This window comes from Triturus cristatus, chromosome 9 (assembly GCF_964204655.1).
Source record: "Triturus cristatus chromosome 9, aTriCri1.1, whole genome shotgun sequence".
NCBI lineage: Eukaryota > Metazoa > Chordata > Amphibia > Caudata > Salamandridae > Triturus > Triturus cristatus.
The window spans coordinates 1164832166-1164851261 of NC_140592.1; the positions used below are offsets into that span (position 1 = coordinate 1164832166).

The following is a 19096-nucleotide window of genomic DNA, read 5'->3' on the forward strand; positions in this document are numbered from 1 at the left end:
TATTTTGACAACTTTTTTTTAATCAACATTTTTACTTTTCCCTGTTGTTTACCTTGGGGTGATCTCTGCCTTGATACCGAAAATACAACTGATGTTGCCTTACGGCTGCTCGCAGAAATGACTGAGTACGCCACATAGTCACCAGTCAGGAAATATGACAAAAAGGGGCTAGAGACCGTTTATGCTGGAGGAGACAAGCATACGCAACAGACATATAACAGTAAAGTTAGGGTCAAAAATCTAAAACCTGTATCATAACATCGAGGTATTACCAGTGTGTTGATAATGTGAATGTAAAACTGTCCCTCAACTGTGAGTGCTAGCAGATCATGTGAAGCCAACAGCAGCAACATCCCCTAGTAGAGTTCCAAAGTAGCAGTGTCTATCCAAATCACGCCCCGTTACTCCTGCAGTGTTTCCCGCTCTCTCTCTCCTCCCATCCCCCCCTCTCCCCTGGATGCTTTACGCAGTGGACCTCTGTTTCAATGAAGGCATGATTAGTGGTGAAGAGATCGGGTAGGGTCTGATTAAACATGGTTGTCCAATTGACTCTATTGCAGATACCAAGGTACAGTCAAAACAATTACCATATCTAATGCACATCAACAATTTCATAAGTCTCAAGAGACCGCTTCCACCTCTAAATAATGCATCATACATCCATCTGACTCTGTCCATTCCTTACTCATCCCACTCATACGCGTAATTTATTCTAGGTAAGTGATCCGCTGGATTAACTATGTACAATATTTAGAAAACAATATGTATCCCCTTATGCATGTTTGGCAAGCTTGTTTACACCTCAACATCTCGGGGTCTATCTAACATTCTTATTTCAAACATGGGTATGCCACCCCTGCTCAAAAACTGTTCTAGGTATTTGGTAAATCCAAGAAATTAGGTAGGGAGAGTCTGCTCATAGTGGCCTAACTTAATTATTCCTTGAAAATGTGGCCAACCAATCAAGGAATTGCAATACTTTGGAAATCTTACTGGCTGTGGGTGGGACATCTAAAACGATCTCAGCTACTTCTGTTTCCTTTGTGGGATGTGCTAAGTAGTAGTAGTAGGTAGTTGATAGCTGGTTATTTGCTACAATAGAGATTGATAGTGTAGAGCGAATGTTATATATTTACACAAGTACACACACATTTATAGGTTTCATTTAATTTACATGAATTTAGATTTATAGTGCTAAAGTAGAATAGGCACACACTCCCATTGAGGTGCTAAAATGTTTATTTAAAAAAGAATAACTATAGCTACGAGTCACATATTCAGTTGGACAGAGGGCCCCTGTGAGTCATAAAAACAAACCCCGGAGCTCCCGAAGCAAAGACAAGGCACAAACATGGCGTGTTTTACAAACAGGCTTTCAGTGCTCATAGGACCTCGTTAAACAAAGGGAGTATTCAGAAGTCTGAGGTCATGAGAAAGGGAGCGATGACTTTCAAAACTATCAAGAACATAACGTTTTGGTTAAACAGTCTCATTGCCAAATTTCTCATCTCGTGAGCCAAGATGTGGAAGAGAGGCCTTAAATCGTTGTAAATAGGCTCGTCTGCTTAGGTACAGTTAGCAAGAAACACATGGCTTGCGTGGTTCCAGCTACATTAATATGTGCTTGGCATTTACAGTAATTTTAGTAGTTTCACTTAGCAGGTGTTTAAGGTGATAGCTTGTATGCAATGTGTGTGTGTGTGAACGGTTAGCAGATTTTAGTTTCTGAGTTGTCATATTTAAATAGGATATGGTTGAGTTGTTTTTAAATTGTTTTTTTTGTTTTAATTTTATTTCTGTTTTGTTTTTACTTTTTTAACAGTGTCAGCTTTGGAACTGACACAGGACTTGGAGTAGACTGCCTTTGTACTCTTTGTCCAACAGGAGCAGTCAGAGTCAAACAAGAGATTAACTCGCAGATTTACTTGAAGTTATTATAGTCCCTTGACTGGTGTACTATTTGAAGTGATGCAAAAAATCCCTGTTGTAAGAGCAGTTGTAGGGGGGCACTAGTGGCAAGGAGACGACAGTGCCAGCTGCTGGAGGGGAGTTGCATCCGCAGGGGCGGCACCCATAGGAGGGGACTGCAAAAGGGGCCGCATTACACCAGCTCAGGGTGCAATCACAGACAGGGTCGGGCCGGGACGGAAACTAGTACCGCTACCAAAATAAATGTGGCCCCCATAAGTGAATTAGATAGCTATAAAAGTGGCCCATGTTTGTAAATTAGATCAGTTTGGAATTTATAAAGACATGCCGTATAAGTATTTTGCATGATAGGGAAGAGAGAGAGAGATAGAGAGTGTGAGCGCCACCCCTGGAAATATGGACCAACAACACTAACAGCACGCCTCACCAACATGAACCTTTCCCTCCTGCTCCTGCACCATCTATATCCTATCGCCTTCCCAACTCCCAATAGATCAGGACAAGTTTGTAGGGACCGTTTGCATAATCTGAAGGCATATCATCACCCAGGGATTGCTAGATGAGGGGGCAAGAAAGCGTACTTATAGCAGCCCATTCCTGACCACCATCCAGATAAGGCGTGAGGACCCAGATGACTATAGAAGGTGCCTTTATTCACTTAAGTTATTATCGTGAGAGGCTGGCTTAGTATATGGTGCTCACTTATGTAAGTGTAGCACCCTACATTAATCCAGACAACACTTATGGTGATTTAAGTGGTTTTGGAAAACCTTAGAAAGCGCTCTAAGTGGTAGCTGTGGAGAGCAGCCTTCAGGCTTCGTCCAGAAGGAGTGTAAAGCAGCTTGTTTTACCAGTACTTAATCTTATGGTATAGGTTGAGTGAAAAAGAATCAAACAATCTGGTTAACAATATATGTATTTTATTACAAAAAGCTCACTAACACATTTGTACTTTCTCCTACACAGAGACAGAAATACAATACACACAATACTTAGGAAATAGAGCACGTAAGTAGCACAAATACACAGTGGTTTCCACAGGGAGACCAAACCATATACTAAAATATTGGAATGTAAACCACAACTCAAGTCAAGAATGGACCTAGAAGACATAGAAGAGCTGGGGACCCAAGGAACCACCCAAGGTGTGTATCTAGGAACCCGACGGAGGTCGTGTGCAGAGTGAGAACACAACCCTGTGCTCAATGTTAGTCAAAAGGTAAGTCACAGTTGCAATTTTGAAGAAGGACCCTTCCCAGTGGACCCTGAAGAAACCCCTGTGAAAGATAGAAGGTTGGAGAGTCACCCCACCTGTGGATACCCTAGGAACCAGGACAACTACACCAGGGAAGCTGGGGTGCATAGGTGTCAAGTAACATCAGAAACAGCCGTAGGCCACAATGGAGGTCTTCAGGAAAGATGTCGCCCGGAGAAGACGACAGAGGAGTCCGGTGGAACCCAAAGGTAGACTGCAAGCAGAGGGGACAGAGTCTATGCCACTCAGGAGTGACCAGGGGGCACGGAAGACGAATGCCCACCAATGTTAGAGATGCTGGTGAGGTTGACGATGCCCTTGAAGTTGCAGCTGTTCGGACCAGGCAATGCAGTAGAAGACCAGGAGCCATTCACAAGTTGTCCCATGTCAGATGTCGAGGGCCAAGTGGTCAGAATCCAGCAGGGGCACCAACAAGCCTTGGCAGCGATAAATAACTTAGTCGACGAAAAAGGTGCAGTGTCGGGACCCGCAAGGTCCAAGTAACTCACCACGAGCAGGTACGTCAGAGCAGGCCCTGAGCAAGCCTGAAGCCAAAGAAGACCCTCAAGAGGACCCACTGGCCGAAGGCACAGGAGTCACAAGAGGGCCTCAAGCAGCTTACCAATGAGGACGACCCACAGTGCAAAGAAAGTGGTGAGGGCGAAGATCTTGGCTACAGGAGTTGTTTGAGGTTGGAGCTTCTTGGAGCACGAAGATCTGTGGAAGATAGAGTCAACAAGCTTTGGCAATGGCAAGTCAACGCTGTGCACAGGGTTTTTGTTCCAGCGGTTCTGACGAGGGATACTGGCCTCAAACTCAGTATGAAGACAGTGCAGGCATTGAGGGAAATGCAGAAACAACACCTGTGTTGCTGAGCCTTTCAGAGTCCCTGGGAGCCCAGGATCAGCATACCGGACCGGTCAGCTGTTTTGAGGTGCCTGCAGATTCAGGGGAGTGACTCCTTCACTCCAAGGGAGATTCCTTCGGGTGTCTTGGATGTTCACAGGCCTGGTGAAGAACCTGTACGGAGCACGGGGACAGACATTCCAGAAGACCAGCAGGAATCTTCCCAGATGAGACCAGGAGCAGCAGGAATCTTCCCCGGTGCAGTCTTGGTTCCCAAAGCGAAGTCCAGCGAAGTCCAAAGTGTCCAGACGGTTGAAGTTGAAGTGGTATGTGATTTGAATCTTGTCCCACGATGAATCTAGGGACCCATCCACAGCTAAGCCCTTAAGTACCCTTAGGACAGGATTGGTGCGATTCAGGGGTTCCACCCAGAAGAGGGCCTGGACAGTGGGGAGGATACTCTCATGTCCTTTATCCAGTTTCACGCCAGAGTGGGAGCCAACGGCTCCCTGAACTGGATTATGGAAGGAGGGCACCAAATGTGCCCTTCAAGCAGTCTCAGTGGTGCTAGCAAGTGCCACCACCCTGTCCCAATACACTAAACCCTGTCTGGGAGTAGGTAATACCTCCCTGTGACAGGATACCTATTGTCCTGCCTTCCCCTGATCGAGCTTGGCTCAGCAGCAGAGGGCAGAAATGTGTGTCTGGCCGGGAGCAGCCCTAGCTTGCTGTTAGGTTCTGGAAGACTGGTATCGGGAGCACTGAGAGCATCCCGGAGGAGCTTTGCAGCGCATGGGTTATGATTCCAACATGTTTGATAGCAAACATGACAGGGTTCGTTACAGCCAGTTTAGAGATGGTCATTGCGTAATGACGTATGACCACTCTATATGGTGTTATGGCTGTTGTACTTACAACCCTGGAGAATGCACTCCGAAGGTTGAAGGGGCTTCCTGCTTATGTAGGCGCACCCTCACACTTAGGACCCAGCCCCCTGCCTTTAGGATTGAAAGGCTTGCCTTTGGGGTGACTTATAGGTTTTAAGTGTAGTGACCTCAAATATAGGAAACCTATAGCTGTCATAAGTGGTGTTAGCACCAGCTTACACAGGCTGTAATGGCAGGTCTGTAGGTACAACTTGAGCGGTCTCTCATGGGTGGCATATTTTGTCTGTCTCCTTTTCTTCTGTTTTTCTTGAACTATTTGCACTTATAAGAGAACCATTTACGCAGTCGTGTAAGATATATTTTATCCTCTGTCCTGACAAATTGCCAATAAACCCCTTAAGAGCTGTATGAGGAAAGAAACATGTCGACCACACAACTTTGCAACACGAATGCTCTATAGGACCATTGCATCCCACATGAGCTACACTGTTTTGTTTTAGGTTAGTGAGCCCCACCAATAAAGTTTAGTCAAACCTACCATCACTAAACCTATTTTAATCACTCCTTTCACTACACTACTTATCACAGACCACATGCCCGCATTCATCAAACAGCCTAATTAAAAGATCTCCGGCAAATAGCCTCTTTGCGGTTGACCGTCGGGCATTGCTGCGCCGACGAGGAGCGGCTAGATGATGAAGCATGACACCTCTTGGGTGTGTGAGGGCACCTACTCCAATTGGAGGATATCCCACTGACCTGACAACCCTCCCTTGTCCAAAGAACTGCACACCCCTGTGTTGGGCCTGTCAGCCTTAGGGTAGTCTCCCCATTTATTTCTGATCGTGCCTCATTTTTTTCCACCCTCATTTTTGATGTTGGACTTAGGTCTCCAGGCGCCTTTTCATTGCCAACCAGTGTTAAGGTGCAGGTGCTCCCTTCTCCCAAGATGGCTGCCACAGACCCCTGTTACTGCAGAGTGGTCTTTCATAGTAGCACCCTAGCTGCCAGGAGCTGGCTGGAACCCCACAACAGTGTTGCAACACCAGCCCGCCTTTTTTGTCCCTTAGGTAGTATGGGGAAGCTCCTGGAATGTGCTGGAACCTTCTAGAAGGGAGGTGTGGTTTTTACTTTTGCCGCCTTGGCTAGAGGTCACCTGACCTAGGGATACATAAGTGAGGGAGGGAACTTTTTGTAGTTAGTTGGCCAGTTGGGGTGAAGCAGAGCTGGAGAATCCACGCAGGAGTGTAGGCGGTAGGGCCTAGCCAGGGACTTATGCCTCTGAGAGTGACAGGGCTTAGGTGCTGCCTCTTAAGTGAGTGAGGAATCCTGTGAAACCCACTGATCTTGCCCAGCAGTAGGAGGACCCAGGGAACCTCTGCCCAGCCTGACTAGGAAGGACCTAGTCGCCAACTCATCCCCTACCCCCCAAGGAACAGAACCCCAAGGGCGCCAGTATCATCTGCGCCACAAAGACTGACTTTTGAAACTGCAAAAGTACCATCCTGAAACTTCATGCCAAGCTGACTATTGTAACTTCGTGGAACGACTGATTGCCTGACTGCTGGGGATCGACCAGGTGCTGGCGCTGTGTTTCCTGCGCTGCCAGACCTGACCTGTGACCCCCTGTGCAGATCTGCTGTCGAGCGTGGAGCTGGCCGAGCTCCCGCTTAATTTGTGACCCCCCCGGGTGCCAGGACCCGCAACGCGATCACCGCCGCGGCCCGTAGGCCTCAGGGAAGTGTCAGTGTCAAGTCGGAGCCCGCGGAGAAGCCCGGGACCCCGCCGCTGCCGTCGCAGCGTCCGAAGGAAGAGCGAGAGTCCGGGAGTGTCCCGCCCCGTTGCGCGCCGTTGCGCGCATCGGAAGGAGGACCCGGAGCGGAACCGAGTGACGAGATCAAGGTAACCCCCCGGGGGCTGGGAGGTAGCGCGGCCGTGTGGCGGCCTGAGACTCGCCCCCCCCCTGCTCCCCGGGAGTCGTGGGAAGGCCCGGTGCGCCCCCTGCCAGGTGGGAACGACACCGCATGCAGGAACTGTGGCTTTCCCCCCTCCGTGGGATTTCCCGCCGTAATTACACCCGTAGCGCCACGTGTGCAGGCCCCGGCCCGCAGCATTAGGGAGATTCATACTGCAGGGGTTGCGGAGGTAACAGTACTGAGAGGCTGTAATGCACATGTTAAAGCGTACAGGTAATGAACAATTGTAATGCACATGTTGAAGGGTACAGGTCATGAACAACTGTAATGCACATGTTAAAGTGTACAGGTAATGAGAAACTGTAATGCAAATGTGAATGTGTATAAGCTAAGATACATTGCCCTCCAAGATCACCGCGTGTGATCCTTTGATTAGATAAAACTTGATTAATTTGCATTCACCTTATTGTGTGGCGTCCATTATTGTGTGCGTTTACGGCTTCAGAGGATGCGTGTGTTGTATGGTCGCTTAACACACAGGCCTTTGGGTGCATAGCCGCTCGTGTCACGTTACCCCCTTAGGGCCTGGAGACCCCAGGTCCTTGCATTCAAATTACTAAAGAATGGAGCGTGTGTGCTAGACCTAATCAATAGCTCCCGGTTCCTTTTGTTTAAATGACACCATAATATGGCCATTAAACACCTCTAGTATCAGAGACGTTAAGTATTTGTAAGAATGTAATACTTTGTAAGAATTGTGGCATCCCTTTGAATGACTGATTTCAAAGCAAGGGGTACATATAATTTAAAAAATATATACATTGCATATATAATCAACTCGGTCGTTGCGTCTAGAGAGCCTCTTAACTGCATGGTAAGGTCATTCAGGCACAGTTTATTTTGTATCATTTATATATCGACCCCACTGAGATCCTTACTGCGAGCGGTCTGTTAATCGCAGTGAGCAGCCCCATCGGATGATGAGATCTGCCGGGCCGCTCCTAATCGGCCCGAGTGTGGGTACTTGGCCGACCCCTCTTGGAAGGACGCTGGCCCGAGAGAGGGCCCGAGAGAGGGCCCGAGAGAGGGCCCTCGGGACGCAATGCGTTGTCCTGCAAGTTGGTCAGACCTCTAAAGCCTGCGCCCCACTCACTGGCCTACCTTACTTTTTGTGCATTCTTTTATTTTATGCAAATATTAGAGCATTAATTGTCATCCCAGTTTGTAATGTTGACCCTTGAACAGACTGTTCCATTCATTCACATCCCATCCACGCTATCAGGGTCAGATAGGGGCAATACAATCCAGCACCAAAACGAAGAGGGCAGAAAAGCAAACAAAAGGGACAGTTTTGAATTTGTAAAGACTCGCTTGATAGGAGTTTCGCAAGGTGTAATAGACTACACGCATTGCCTGCTTTTTGTGGTAATTTTTGGGAAATCAGATGTGAAAACCGCCACTGGCAGGATAACAATAAAGGCCCACGAACAACCAAAAAAACCGACCCCCGTATCAGACCAGTGCTCCTGACACGGCCAGACTGTCCTATTGGCCAGAATGACCCCCGCGCGCCCATTTCCATGTCTCTGCGGCAGGTTGTAGGCGTGGTACCGGAACGCACCTGTGCTGTGTGCTCTCCAAGAACGAGTGATTGCAGAGCTGAGGCACCCGAGGGGGCTGCCCTGCGCCAAGACCCCTTCAGCGGTGGTGCGCAGGAGCGTCAGGTGAGTCCACCGGGGTAAGACAGACAGACAGACATCGACCAGGGTCGTTAGGCCTCAGTGAAAGAAACTCACTTCGGAAAAAACGGTCATCGTTTTGCCTACATTTGGAGGTAAGTGGAATAAAATATATTTTTTTGTACAGACGGCAGGGTGAATAACATACAAAAACGTACTAAGTGGAAACTGCCTTCTATTTCCTTTCTCACTGGACGTTGTCACTCACCACCCATATGCTCTCACAAACTTTGAAATCTACCATTGTTAGGTGAACAGCATAATGCACAATAAGCATTCTCGGATTACGCCACAGTTCAACAACCGCGTCTTCAGTGCGAAAAGCTGCGGCGTGCGCTGACTTTGACATACGTCATGTGTCGCCATCAGCCTGCCCTGGGTTTTGGATAAAAACGCTGCAGGGACGTGCGAGTCAGGCTTTAATACTCTTAGTAAGGGTTCGGAAGGCTCAGCAGCAGTTCTCGTTAATTTTGCAGCTTCAATATCTCATCCTCTGCTTGGTTTTGATACGATTCTGGGACTTGTAGTCCATTATAAAACTGAGACTACAACCCCAGAATGCAGTACTGACTGGCTTAATGGGCATGGACCTGAGCGCTCTGGAGCAGCCCTTCTGGTGTTCATGGCCGTCATGCTCTTGGTCGAGGTTCTCCTTATACCCTTTTCCTCTTTCACTTTCTCTTCCCCGGTCTGCTTCGTCCATGCCTGGTCCTCTTCCTCCTCATCTTGGTCTTCCCGATTCTGGTGCTTGTAATCCTGGTGTCCAGGTTACCGTCCTCCTCGTGGTGCTAGTACCTTTGGAATATCTCCTTTTGCTCCTTACTCTTACCCCCCACCTGTTGTATTATGAGATGTTAAGTTACTTGTATTTATCTGTGTGTTTTTACTTACCTTATTCTGTATTCAGGTAGGGACTTGAAGCTCCGCCTGTATTTTTCATTGGCTTGTGTCATTGTCCACTGTAAACTGCGGCTGTTCATTGGTGAATAGGCTTAGTAGTCCGTCCTTAGTACCGCCTCGTCTTATTTTGTAACTTCCCATGGCGACATTCCCCGTTACATGTGGGTAGTCTTTAACTGTAGCCTCCAAGAACTATTTTCTCAAATAGCTTTGTCCTGCCTGCTATATACTCAAACGACAAGAACAATCAAAATGATGGGAGGCACGGTCGCCCCGGAGATATTTAGATGTGGGGAGGATTCCCAGGGGTCTCCGGAAAATGAGACACCCAATCCCCTCATGATGGCAGAATGGGGGGAGTGCAATCCTAAGTCATCTCGCAAATTAGTTCAAATACACGGACATTGATAGAAGTGATCTTATCAAGAGGATTGAGATATTGGAGAAAGAAATGGAGCAACAGGGGGACCCCCAGAGTAAACAAAAAATGACAGAGGAAATGATGAATCGGTTATGTAAGGAGAAGGAAAAAATTAAAATTGGAAAAACGTATCAATTTAAAAGAGACTGCGATGATTATTCGAATGGGCCGATATTCACTTTTGCAAGGAAATATGATTCTATGAGAACTGCCATGGCCAACAAACGTATGGGCAAACCTGGTGGAATTCAAAGAAGTCAAATATTGACAGATTCCCCCTCTGTTTCGGATCTGAGTTCCGCCGTGGAGAGCGGATCAGATTCGGATAATTTTGGTTCTCGATCTGAACCCAATAATATTAAATTGTCGTTGGGGGAAGAGCTGGAAATTTTAAAATGCAGCAGAAAAGAGACATTAGGACCACGCAACAAAGTACCCGCCAGAACAGGGCCATCCGGAGAAGAAGGGGGCGCAGGCAGGCAAGGAGAAAATGCCAAGAGGCGAGGACGCGGGAGGGGGAATCGCAAGTAGAAGCAAATACTGCGGATGCAGCTTCCAACAAGTCTGTCAGGGAAGAAAATTCTATTATTAATTTGGCTGATATTGATCTCACTAGTGCAGAAGAGCAGCTCTTATCACTTGGCTTATCATATTGTCCGGAGTCTAATTTCATTATTATACTCCAACAAGAGCGGACATTTACATATTCATCCGAAAACTAAAACTTAAAAAGTTCCATCAGCAACGCAGTAAACATGATGATCCGGATAGGGTGGATATACCGGGGCAAGACCCAGAGATGTTAGGACTTTTAACTTCGGACTATGATTTACTGCGCGACATGCAAGTTTTAGAACGAGGTGATCTACTGACATCCAACAACAGCAATAAAGCCAAATATCTCAAATTCGCAGCATTCTCAAATTCAAGGAACCAATGTCAAACCTCACACTCCATTCAAAACAAAATCTAAATTTATTCCTATTATGGCCAGAGACTCTATAGATGTTTTTAATGAGCAAGTAGTAGCGCAAATAAAGAAACTTAACATTACCATCAACAATGCCAACATGAAATACACAACCATGAGAGGAAATATCATCCACTCATAAGTAAACTCAAGGATAACCACCAGGTCATAATACGTAATGCAGACAAAGGTGGGAATATAGTATTGTGGCCCATCAAAGAATACCTTGAGGAAGCGCACAAACAATTAAACAATGTTGAATGTTACAGGAAAATCTCTCCTTTAAAATTCAAAGACACACAGGAACTGCTATTTTCACAACTGTTAGCATGGAAGAGTTTGGGTCTACTAAGTTGGGAGGAGTATAAATATCTCAAAAAGGAGTACCCGACTATCCCAGTGATATACTTTATACCAAAGGTTCATAAAAACATTAGTAAGCCACCGGGTCGACCTATAATATCAGCCTGTGATGGTCTGTTGGAGAATCTTTCCAAGTATATTGACTTTTTCTTGCAAGACTTCGTGAAGGGTCTTAAATCATTTGTGCAGGACACTTGTGATTTACTGAGAAAAATTCAAAACATTGTATGGAAACCCACTTATCTATTGATCGCGCTTGATGTTTCCTCCTTATATACGTGCATCAGAAATAAGGATGGAATGCGGGCAGTTGAATATTACCTAATGAATAGATCGATTGCTTTTTCTCAACATTCTAGAATGCTGCTGAAAATGTTGCTGTTCTGCTTGGCAAACAATTAATTTTTGTTTGATGGTAAAATGTACCAGCAGATTCAGGGTGTTGCTATGGGGGACAGCTTTTCTCCCAGTTATGCCTGTTTGTTTATGGGATGGTGGGAGGAGCTGGTCCTCATGCAACAACATGAATCTATATACAGCACAAATGTCGTAACTTGGTTGCGTTACATTGATCTATATATAATATTGGATGGTGATGTAGACAGCGCAACTACTTTCATTGACTCACTAAATGATGATGCAGTCCATTTACATTTGACATCAGTAAAGACATGATCTCATTTTTTAGATTTAAGGATTCAAATAGTTAACGACCAATTTTCAACAACCCTTTTCAGGAAACCAACAGCAGGATACACACTGCTACATGCATCAAGTGCACATCCACATCATCTCATCAAGAGTATCCCTTATGGTGAGATGCTACGCATTAGGCGAATATGCAGTGAGGAAGACGACTGTAAACATAAACAGATGGAAAGTCGTGATAGGTTCCTGGCCAGAGGTTATAGAGCTGAGGTAATTGATGCAGCAATTGTTAAAACGAAAACCATGGCACGAGGGGAGTTGTTGAAATAGAGAGAGAAAAACCTAAATGTCACTGAGGAACCGACTAGATTAATATTGTCTTTCTTACGACAAGAAAAACAGATTAGGGCAATTGTAAGACAAAATTGGGCAATCGTGAGAGATGACCCTGTGATAGGGAAATTATTGCCATATAATCCAGCTGTTTCTTTTAGGAAGGCGAACAGCATGGGTATGTCACTCACAAGGAGTAATCTAGAAACACAGGGTAAGGGTTCCTGGTTATCTGCACGTAAAGGATTCTATAAATGTTCTGTCTGTAAGGCTTGCCAATATGGTGTTAATACTACTACATACACAATGGCATTTAACACTAGAATATGCAGTATAAAACAACATCTTGCGTGCAAATCGGAATATGCCATCTATGTATTAACATGTAGTTGCAATCTTAACTATATTGGCAGTTCAAAATTGGCAGCACATAAGAGGATCCTTCAGCATATTCGTGCCATCGTTAACAATGAAGAAAGCTATCCAGTGGCCAGACATTTTAAGATCTGTCACAACAGTGATCCTAAACATCTGAAATATTTTATTGTAGAAGCGATAGCCCCCCAGAAAAGAGGAGGGGATAGGGAATCAAAATTAAGAAGATTAGAAACAAGTTACATATTGCAATTTGATTCCAAACAACCAAGGGGCCTAAATAGCAGTGAGGATGTACATACATTCTTATGATAAATATGGACAGTACTGATGTAGAAAGAACTAGAGAATAAAATGGAATACTCTGACCTATAAGATATTATTCTCTCCAGCAACGATTCGAATTTGCTCTGATTTAACATGATATTTTTTATTGCCATTTTTAGGATATTTATGTATTTTATGATATTTATGGTTGGATTTTAGAAAATTGTGCAGAAACACATACTCAATGGATGACGTCATCAGTGATGTCATTTGAGATGTCATCAGTGATGTCATCAGTGATGTCACTGACCATGTCATGAGTGATGTAATATGTGACGTCATCAGCAGTGGATTGCGGGCGCACGAGTTAGTTAGTTGAACTAACTATAACAGGGGAATTTCATTGGTTTTTTACGAGTGAAATGTCCAGCTAACTATAACGTGTGTGAAACCTATGATTTTCAGCGCATTTGCAAGGTTTTTTAAATGCTAATTCCTAACTATAACGTGTGTGAAACCTGTTTATCAGTGAATTTGTACGGTTTTTTAAATGCTAATTTTTTATTTATTTAATATATTTTTTATATATTTCTTTTTCAAAAATTGCCCTATGTATACATTTATAAATTATCTTTTTCCTTTAATTTTGTGTGGGTCATTTTTTTTTTTTTTTTTAATTTGGATAAAGTTGAACAGCATAGTTAATATCTTCTATTAACTTATGTCCACATTTATTTTTTTTTTCTATAAATTCTTAGGGTGCGCGCTCAGAGCGCGTACCTAGTACGTTTGCGTACTTTTTTCATGTATGCAGGCGTACGTCATCTACGTTGAGGCAATGCATCCTGTGACTTTTCGTCAAGCTTCTGGAGCAAACCCTCCACCTGCTCAGCCGACAACATCTGCAGCAGCTCAGCCGAGCACATCTTCGGCAGCTCAGGCGCGCACTTCTTCTGCAATGGTGCCTTCACCTTCTAACACACCTCTGGATATTCGTCCTTGTTTTGAGAGGTTGAGTACACGGTGCATGGATTGTGGTACTGTTATTACTATGGGTGAGAGCAGTATTGATCTCATTCAGAGGAAATTTGAGGAGCACCCTTGCACTAGGCCATAGTTTTTTTTTCTTCCGTTTTTCTCTTCCTCTGTCCCTACATTAACTCAAGGGCTCTTTTTAGAGCCACCTAAAATCAAAACACAAAAACTTGTTTTTTGAATCTATTTGTCTTTTTTTTTTTTTTGGGGGTGCGCGCACCCTGCGCGCACCCAATGGGGTTTTAAAAAAAAAAAAAACATTTTTCTCACCTTTAGTAAACCTTCAGGGACTCCCTGACAAAGAGAGGGGAGTGGCAAAGTAATTAAAAAAGAGATGGTGTACATTTCACACATGAAGGGAAGAGAGTCTTCCTATTAAACTTTAAACTCTGCATCAGTACTTACCTATAGGTACCCTAAACCTATCAAAAAAGATAATAGCTCATTTTAGTGCTGCATTTGAATTAGCTGTATTTACAAGGAGAGGAAAAGACACAGAGATTGGCTTATCCTCTCCTTGTAAATATGGAAAAGCAGCCTGCGCCACTAGTACGTCAAGAAAAGTGACGTAGTGGTGGTGCAGGTTGCTTGTAAATGTGCCCCAGAGATGTTAAGGAAATTAAGGGTAAAACAGACAAACAGAGAGTGACAGAGACAGAGAGCAAACAACTGAGAAGGAGTAAGGCAGTTACTAAGACATATGGATACAGAGAAAGAAACATGGATGAAAAATTAGTGATGGAGGTAGTAAAGGTAGGGGAGTAGTAGAGAATGAGTGAGGGAGTTACAAAAGAGTAGTAAAGCAGAAAGAGAGAGTGAGAAGAGAAATGAGAAAAGCAGAGTAAGGAGAGGTGAAGAAAAGGAAGCATGAAACAAAAGCAGTGACGCATACAGATATGTTAAACTTACCTGACCATCATCGTAAATTATTTAGAAATAAATGTTTTTATTTAATTGCAAGGAAACTGAATTACATCTTCTAAATTTTCTTTCTAGTTCTGAAAAAAAGTATTAATATTCAACAATACACTTTATTAAACAGTACATGTTTTCTCATATTTAGCAAAGCAATTTTTTGCCCTTTTTTTTTTTTGCTGTATGCAGAATGTTTTGATTTTCACTGAAAATAGTGAAATCAATTGTATTCATCATTTAACTGCGGGCAAAAAAAAAAACAATCTGAAAGATTGTTTAAAAAAGCCCCAAATGTATCCTCACTAAAACATACCTTAATAGAAATGTCAAAAATACCTTTTAAGAACAATAACCATTTACACGAAATAACGTCTGTTTTCCTTGTTGCAAAAGAACATTTTCCAAAATAATATTTGTCAAAGAAGTCCACAATTGTTTTTTTTTTTTACCTTTCCTTGAGGCCAAATGGTAAGTTTAAAATCCCTTTTGAGTGAAATATCCAATTTTAATCCTTTTAAATTTTAATAATGCTTTCTTCCGATGCTGATTTTAGTATTTAAAATTTGGGTTTCAGAAAAATTAAGTAACAATTGGGTAAATCATAAGGCAAACGTTGCTTGAAAATCAATTGAAAATCATTACACAGTGTCCATCCTTTTTCACATTTAAGATAAACTGTGTAATGACCAGAATTTATAGAAGGACCATCATGCAAAATTATTGCAACTGCCACAAGTTTTTCCAGATATAGATAATTGGTTGCCAACAAACTTCTTTAGTAAAGTTTCCAATTTTGTTCCATCAGCTCTACAACGTTGTACCATTAAAATTACATACTGTCCATATTTCTTTAAAAATAACGTTGACAACATTTCAGATTTACATTTAGAACATTCCATGTTGTGATTATCATCTTTAACTAATTTACTAAAAGTCACTGTTTTACTTTCTGGTAATGGTAAATATATGAACCTTTCAGAATCTACATTACTACTGCTTGTGTTCATACAGTTATCACAACAATGTTCCCATGTATAAGAGACAGCAAATACATTTTCTACTTCTAGTACCATCAGGATATATATCAAGAATTTCTGTGCACCTTGCTGGACATTGTGTAAACTGTGTACATCCAGAACATACATCTAAAAGATTTCTAACATCAGAAGCACTTTCTATTTTATTTTTATCATTCCTCAGCTTCTCATAAAGGAGACTCAGCAAAGAACAGAATCTTTTTCCCTGAGTTAGTATTATCTGCTCTTGCAAAGTTTCAAGATAAAATACAACATTCAGTACTACATTTGCGTAGCAGTTGACACCAGAGCTATTTTCAAAATGACAACCAACAACCTCTTCCACACTGTCCTTTTTCTTTTTGCTTGCAGTCACATCACTATCTTTTTGTTTTCTCTTCTGTACATCCTCATTACAGATATTCTCAAATCTCCTTTTCCGACAAACAACACGTTTTTCAAACACAGGATACTGATCTAAATGAGCATAGCTTCTTCTTAATCTATTATACTCCTTTACACAGTTTGCATCAGCACTTACTTGTGAGTCATCAAAGTCTATCATGAATAAACCAGATAATTTTTTCACGCGTGACAAAGCAACATATGCCATACCTTCTTTGAACACAGTAGACCCAATGTTTACAAAAGCACTATCAACAGTTAATCCTTGAGACTTGTGAATAGTTACAGCATATGCTAGAGAAATCGGAAACTGCTTCCTACGTACATATAAGTCTTTCACTAGCAAAAAACGAACTGAACAACGACTAATGACTTTAACCTCTTCAATCTGATCAAATTTTATTTTTAAGAATTCAATTCCATCTTTTTTCTGGTACTTTACAAAACCCACAACTTTACCCATAGCTCCATTCACTAAACCTTTTTCTACATCCAAATTGCGTCTTAAAATTACTCTACAGTTCATACACACATAAAGATTCTTTTCCAAACCAGCTGTTTTTGAAATGTTTTTCTCCAGAGAATCCAATTTAGTAGCCAATTTGCCTGTCAATATAATAGTTATTCGTTCATGTTGAATTTTATCCACAGCTTCCAGTTTTATGATCTCTTCATTTTCCAATTTCAAAAGTTCTTGATTGAATACAGAGCATTCATGTAGTGTTGGCATTAAGCAGATTACAGTATTTTTTTCAGCAATTTTCTTGTATATTTTCTCTAGAACTATTTCTTCTGTTGTAAACAAATTACTCAGCAATCGACTCTGTAATGCTTTTCTGCCATTTTCTGTGAGTAGTCCAATTCTGATATCTTTCAGAATACTTGCATAATCTTCATCATTTGCTTGCCGCATATTGGTAATGAGTTCTTTGTACTCCAAGAATGACCAAATATTCTCATTACCTATACTTCCTAATGACTTCTTCGTGTCTTCATGTGTCACAGTATTAAACACTGGTTGTCCTTTAACTGGAGTAAGTTGCAAAAGATCACCCAAAAACTATGACGTGTTTTCCTCCAAATAACACGTCATACTCTGTCTTCAGAATTTGCTGCATTCTTAAATGCACAAAGGCAAGCATTACGTTTGATACCATGCTTACCTCATCAATAATGAGTACTTTCAATTTCTTCAATACTCTTGAAACTTCCAAGCATGATTCTCCTGCTAGTTTGTGGTACTGTATTTTGTTCTCATGCTCTACTGGTAACATTAGCAAACGATGTAAGGTAACTCCTTTTATGTTATATGCTGCTAACCCAGTTGGAGCAGTAACAACACAAGACAAAATGGAATTCATTTTCTTCTGTAGGTAGCTTCTAATTACATTAATTAAGAAACTTTTTCCAGTTCCTGCTTGTCCTCTTACATACATTCTCATTGGTTCAAAAGATGTGCATGAGCACTCTTTATTTTCATGTAATAATCCGTGATCAATTTTTTTTCCTGACTTCTTCATAAATTTGTTTTTGTTCTTCATTCAGTTGCTGCTCCAAATATGTTAAGTCTACTAAATCTTCTTGAGTTTGATTCATAGCTGTTTCCACTTCATTCATGGCTATTGCTGCTTCATTTTCTACGATTGGTTGTCCTAGAGCAGGGGTACTCACAAACTTTCTCTCAGGGGCCAAATTTAGAGAGTGGTTTGTGGCCGAGGGCCGCACCGGTGGGGGAGGTGGCGGAGCTAGAATAAAAAACTGTGACCATGAGCTTGAACACAGGCCTCTGCAGCAGATGCCTTCGTCCACTGAGCCACCAGACCCGGCATGCACATCTCTGTCTCTGTCTCTGTCTCTGTCTCTGTCTCTGTCTCTGTCTCTGTCTCTGTCTCTGTCTCTGTCTCTGTCTCTGTCTCTGTCTCTGTCTCTGTCTCTGTCTCTGTCTCTGTCTCTGTCTCTGTCTCTGTCTCTGTCTCTGTCTCTGTCTCTGTCTCTGTCTCTGTCTCTGTCTCTGTCTCTGTCTCTGTCTCTGTCTCTGTCTCTGTCTCTCTCTGTCTCTCTCTGTCTCTCTCTGTCTCTCTCTGTCTCTCTCTGTCTCTCTCTGTCTCTCTCTGTCTCTCTCTGTCTCTCTCTGTCTCTCTCTGTCTCTCTCTGTCTCTCTCTGTCTCTCTCTGTCTCTCTCTGTCTCTCTCTGTCTCTCTCTGTCTCTCTCTGTCTCTCTCTGTCTCTCTCTGTCTCTCTCTGTCTCTCTCTGTCTCTCTCTGTCTCTCTCTGTCTCTCTCTGTCTCTCTCTGTCTCTCTCTGTCTCTCTCTGTCTCTCTCTGTCTCTCTCTGTCTCTCTCTGTCTCTGCGCCTGCCCCTGTCTCTGCCCCTGCCTCTGTCTCTGCCTGCCTCTGTCTCTGCCTGCCTCTGCCCCTGCCTCTGTCTCTGCCTGCCTCTGCCCCTGCCTCTGTCTCTGCCTGCCTCTGCCCCTGCCTCTGCCCCTGCCTCGAGACAGTCCCCCCACTCCCCCCGCTCCATGTGTAATGTAAAAGCCAGCTGTCACTCCCTGCTGCCCTCTGTCACCCTCTGTCCCCTCACCTGCCTGTCACTCCCTGCGTCCCTCTGTCCCCTCACCCGGCTGTCACTCCCTGCGTCCCTCTGTCCCCTCACCCGGCTGTCACTCCCTGCGTCCCTCTGCCCCTGCCTCTCTCTGTGCCTCGGGCAGTGCACACGTACTATCTACTCGTCCCCGTCACCAGCCCAGAGACAGTCCCCCCACTCCCCCCGCTCCCTGTGTAATGTAAAAGCCAGCTGTCACTCCCTGCCGCCCTCTGTCACCTCACTCACACCCTGCTGCCCTTCACAGGTCTTTAAAAGACCATTCGCTTGTTAAT

At 43.6% G+C, this 19096-nt stretch overlaps 1 protein-coding gene across 1 annotated transcript in view; it reads left to right on the top strand.

The window, feature by feature from the left end:
- Nucleotides 1-8507: 8507 nt before the first annotated feature.
- RAD51B (RAD51 paralog B) overlaps nucleotides 8508-19096 on the top strand; it is a 2869137-nt gene continuing 2858548 nt past the window's right edge. The window contains exon 1 of the mRNA XM_085627892.1: nucleotides 8508-8667. The gene's annotated coding sequence lies outside the window, so the exon portion shown is untranslated. The remainder of the gene's footprint in view (nucleotides 8668-19096) is intronic.